Genomic DNA, 5,942 nt, shown 5'->3' with positions numbered 1-5,942 from the left:
ATCTTGTTGAGTTGATTTTGTACTTAATTTTGATACTCTTTGAATGCCTCAAAAGTTTCATCCTTATGTCTTAACAAGTAGACATATCCGAAACGACTAAAGTCATCAATGAAAGTAACGAAGTATCTTTCACCATTCCTTGTCATGGATTTAAAGGGTCCACATACATCCGAATGTATTAATCCCAATAAGTCTTTAGCCCTTTCATAGGTCCCTTTGAAAGGTGCTTTTGTCATTTTGCCTTGTAAACAAGATTCACATACATCAAATGAGTCTAGCTCACTAGACTTCAAAAGGCCATTCTTTTGAAGTGTATGCATTCGGTACTTATTTATGTGACCAAGGCAACAATGCCATAAGTAGGAATCACTCAAATCCCTTTTGAGTTTCTTGGTGTTTGCATGGAACATTGAGCTATTGTATGATGTGTCATCATGAACCAATTCATAAATACCATTCAAAGGCGAAGCCTTAAAATAGAACACATTATTTAAATAAACATGGATATCATCATCAATAAAATTAAAATCAAAACCACATTGTCTTAAACGAGAAATAGAAATAATGTTTCGAGTCAAATCAGGAGCATACAAAACATTTTTCAAAACAAGCTCTAATCCAGTTTGTAGCTTTAAAATAAAGTCTCCTTGAGCTTCTACATGCACCTTTGCACCATTTCCCATGAAGAGACTTGTTGTTCCCGCTTCTTGTTTACTTCTTTTGAACCCCTGCAAAGAATTGCAAATATGAGTTCCACATCCTGTGTCTAATACCCATGTATTAGAAGAAGTAATACTAAGCTCAATGTATACTGTAGTGACCCGAACTTTTCCATGTTTATATATATTAATTGAGATTGATATTTACATGATTAAATGTTTCCAACATGTTAAGCAATCAAACTTTTTAAGACTTGATTAATTGAAATAGGTTTCATATAGACAATTGACCACCCAAGTTGACCGGTGATTCACGAACGTTAAAACTTGTAAAAACTATATGATGACATATATATGGTTATATATATAGTTAACATGATATTATGATAAGTAAACATATCATTAATTATATTAACAATGAACTACATATGTAAAAACAAGACTACTAACTTAATGATTTTGAAACGAGACATATATGTAACGATTATCGTTGTAACGACATTTAATGTATATATATCATATTAAGAGATATTCGTATATCATAATATCATGATAATATAATAATTTAAAATCTCTTTTGATATTATAAACATTGGGTTAACAACATTTAACAAGATCATTAACCTAAAGGTTTCAAAACAACATTTACATGTAACGACTAACGATGACTTAACGACTCAGTTAAAATGTATATACATGTAGTGTTTTAATATGTATTCATACACTTTTGAAAGACTTCAAGACACTTATCAAAATACTTCTACTTAACAAAAATTCTTACAATTACATCCTCGTTCAGTTTCATCAACAATTCTACTCATATGCACCCGTATTCGTACTCGTACAATACACAGCTTTTAGATGTATGTACTATTGGTATATACACTCTAATGATCAGCTCTTAGCAGCCCATGTGAGTCACCTAACACATGTGGGAACCATCATTTGGCAACTAGCATGAAATATCTCATAAAATTACAAAAATATGAGTAATCATTCATGACTTATTTACATGAAAACAAAATAACATATCCTTTATATCTAATCCATACACCAACGACCAAAAACACCTACAAACACTTTCATTCTTCAATTTTCTTCATCTAATTGATCTCTCTCAAGTTCTATCTTCAAGTTCTAAGTGTTCTTCATAAATTCCAAAAGTTCTAGTTTCATAAAATCAAGAATACTTTCAAGTTTGCTAGCTCACTTCCAATCTTGTAAGGTGATCATCCAACCTCAAGAAATCTTTGTTTCTTACAGTAGGTTATCATTCTAATACAAGGTAATAATCATATTCAAACTTTGGTTCAATTTCTATAACTATAACAATCTTATTTCAAGTGATGATCTTACTTAACTTGTTTTCGTGTCATGATTCTGCTTCAAGAACTTCGAGCCATCCAAGGATCCGTTGAAGCTAGATCCATTTTTCTCTTTTCCAGTAGGATTATCCAAGGAACTTAAGGTAGTAATGATGTTCATAACATCATTCGATTCATACATATAAAGCTATCTTATTCGAAGGTTTAAACTTGTAATCACTAGAACATAGTTTAGTTAATTCTAAACTTGTTCGCAAACAAAAGTTAATCCTTCTAACTTGACTTTTAAAATCAACTAAACGTATGTTCTATATCTATATGATATGCTAACTTAATGATTTAAAACCTGGAAACACGAAAAACACCGTAAAACTGGATTTACGCCGTCGTAGTAACACCGCGGGCTGTTTTGGGTTAGTTAATTAAAAACTATGATAAACTTTGATTTAAAAGTTGTTATTCTGAGAAAATGATTTTTATTATGAACATGAAACTATATCCAAAAATTATGGTTAAACTCAAAGTGGAAGTATGTTTTCTAAAATGGTCATCTAGACGTCGTTCTTTCGACTGAAATTACTACCTTTACAAAAACGACTTGTAACTTATTTTTCCGACTATAAACCTATACTTTTTCTGTTTAGATTCATAAAATAGAGTTCAATATGAAACCATAGCAATTTGATTCACTCAAAACGGATTTAAAATGAAGAAGTTATGGGTAAAACAAGATTGGATAATTTTTCTCATTTTAGCTACGTGAAAATTGGTAACAAATCTATTCCAACCATAACTTAATCAACTTGTATTGTATATTATGTAATCTTGAGATACCATAGACACGTATACAATGTTTCGACCTATCATGTCGACACATCTATATATATTTCGGAACAACCATAGACACTCTATATGTGAATGTTGGAGTTAGCTATACAGGGTTGAGGTTGATTCCAAAATATATATAGTTTGAGTTGTGATCAATACTGAGATACGTATACACTGGGTCGTGGATTGATTCAAGATAATATTTATCGATTTATTTCTGTACATTTAACTGTGGACAACTAGTTGTAGGTTACTAACGAGGACAGCTGACTTAATAAACTTAAAACATCAAAATATATTAAAAGTGTTGTAAATATATTTTGAACATACTTTGATATATATGTATATATTGTTATAGGTTCGTGAATCAACCAGTGGCCAAGTCTTACTTCCCGACGAAGTAAAAATCTGTGAAAGTGAGTTATAGTCCCACTTTTAAAATCTAATATTTTTGGGATGAGAATACATGCAGGTTTTATAAATGATTTACAAAATAGACACAAGTACGTGAAACTACATTCTATGGTTGAATTATCAAAATCGAATATGCCCCTTTTTATTAAGTCTGGTAATCTATGAATTAGGGAACAGACACCCTAATTGACGCGAATCCTAAAGATAGATCTATTGGGCCTAACAAACCCCATCCAAAGTACCGGATGCTTTAGTACTTCGAAATTTATATCATATCCGAAGGGTGTCCCGGAATGATGGGGATATTCTTATATATGCATCTTGTTAATGTCGGTTACCAGGTGTTCACCATATGAATGACTTTTATCTCTATGTATGGGATGTGTATTGAAATATGAAATCTTGTGGTCTATTGTTACGATTTGATATATATAGGTTACACCTATAACTCACCAACATTTTTGTTGACGTTTTAAGCATGTTTATTCTCAGGTGATTATTAAGAGCTTCTGCTGTCGCATTCTTAAATAAGGACTAGATTTGGAGTCCATGCTTGTATGATATTGTGTAAAAACTGCATTCAAGAAACTTATTTTGTTGTAACATATTTGTATTGTAAACCATTATGTAATGGTCGTGTGTAAACAGGATATTTTATATTATCATTATTTGATAATCTACGTAAAGCTTTTTAAACTTTTATTGATGAAATAAAGGTTATGGTTTGTTTTAAAATGAATGCAGTCTTTGAAAAACGTCTCATATAGAGGTCAAAACCTCGCAACGAAATCAATTAATATGGAACGTTTTTAATCAATAAGAACGGGACATTTCAGTTGGTATCCGAGCGTTGGTCTTAGAGAACCAGAATTTTGAATTAGTGTGTCTTATCGAGTTTGTTAGGATGCATTAGTGAGTCTGGACTTCGACCGTGTTTACTTGAAAAATGATTGCTTAACAAATTTTGTTGGAAACTATATATTTTTAACATGTGAATATTATGTGATATATTAATCTCTTAACGCGTTTGATATTATGTGATAGATGTCTACCTCTAGAACAAGTCCCATTGACTCACCTAATAATAATGAAGAGTCAAATGTAAATTGGAATGATTCGTGGACTGATTCACAAGTTCCCGAAGAGGAACCGGAAGAAGAGTCGGAACCGGAAGAAGAATCGGAACCGGAAGAAGAATCGGAACCGGATGAAGAAATAGAACCGGTGGGGGAAATAATAAAACGGTTAAGTAAAAGAAAATCCTCAACCAACCGACCAAGGTTAATTATGGTCAATGGTGTTTCCGCCAAGGAAGCAAAATATTGGGAGGATTACCAATTCTCCGATGAATCGGATTCCGACGAGAATTCCGATGATGTTATAGAAATTACCCCAACTAAATTTAAAAAGGCAAAAGAAAATAATAAGGGAAAGGGCATAAAAATAGAGAAATCTAATTCCAACCCCGATGAACTTTATATGTATCGTCAACCCCCGAAGTCCTTAAGTTGTAACAATGACCCGGGAACCTCTAAACCACCAGGTTTTTCTAAACCAATGTGGAAAATTACGGCTCGTATTAGGGGAACATCATATATCCCTAGAAACTTGGCAAAACGAACCAAAACCGAAGAAGAAGAAACAAGCGAGTCGGAATAAGATAGTTGTATTCGTGTGGTGTAATATATGTAATATAGTGTGCTTATGCTTTATGATATATGTAAAAATTGCTTGTATTAAATAAGTATTTTTTTTTATGAAGCTAACTCTTGTCTATTTTACAGTATAAAAACACAAAATGGATAGACAACCCAATATTTTAAGAGACCTACCCGGAGACATGATTGATGAAATCTTGTCTAGAGTCGGTCAGAATTCTTCGGCACAACTATTTAAGGCGAGATCAGTTTGTAAGACATTCGAAGAACGTTCCAAGAATGCCTTGGTTTATAAAAGGCTTTCGTTCGAAAGATGGGGGATATCACATTAGGAAATCCATAAGTTACGATGTGTTTACTTTGACGCATATATTGCGGGGAACCCAAATGCTATTTTACGCAATGGGTTAAGAAATTATTTTTACTCAATATATCCGAATATTGGACTTCGTGATTTAGAAAAAGCGGCTAACATGCAACATAAAGAAGCATGTTATGCTTACGGGTTAGTAATGTTCGCTTCTCACCAAAGTGAGAACAAGAACATCGGGCTACAACTATTAAACAAAACGTTCCCACAAGTAACGGAGTCGGTAATTGGGATAAGAAATGAGGTTTTTAGGTTATTACGGGACTGTTGGTCATTACGTAACCCTCGTCCCTTTGACGACGTTACAACACGCTGTCTTATCAACGGCCATAACGGTTATGTTCCACAAGACCAAGGATGGGAAGTAGTCCTAGTAAAACCAGAATGCATGACTTGTTTCTGGACGTATGAATTACGTGTCTTTATTGCCTTTGCTGAACGACTTGTGTACTAGCTAGAATTATCTTCACAACTATCTTGTATCAAAGTTATTGTGTGCTATATTTCATGCTTTATGTAAAATAAGCGGTATTGTAAGTTTGTAAAATATTGTATAAAAGTTTGAACGCGAAATATTATTATAATCAGTTTTTCATATAGAATTGTAGTAGTTGAATTGTATATTAGCTACTAAGTATGAACTTAACGGGTAGGTACTACCCGAATTTAAACTTATAAAATGCTAATA

Source organism: Rutidosis leptorrhynchoides, chromosome 11, assembly GCF_046630445.1.
Source record: "Rutidosis leptorrhynchoides isolate AG116_Rl617_1_P2 chromosome 11, CSIRO_AGI_Rlap_v1, whole genome shotgun sequence".
Taxonomy (NCBI): Eukaryota; Viridiplantae; Streptophyta; class Magnoliopsida; order Asterales; family Asteraceae; genus Rutidosis; species Rutidosis leptorrhynchoides.
Note: the sequence above shows the minus strand (reverse complement) of the source record.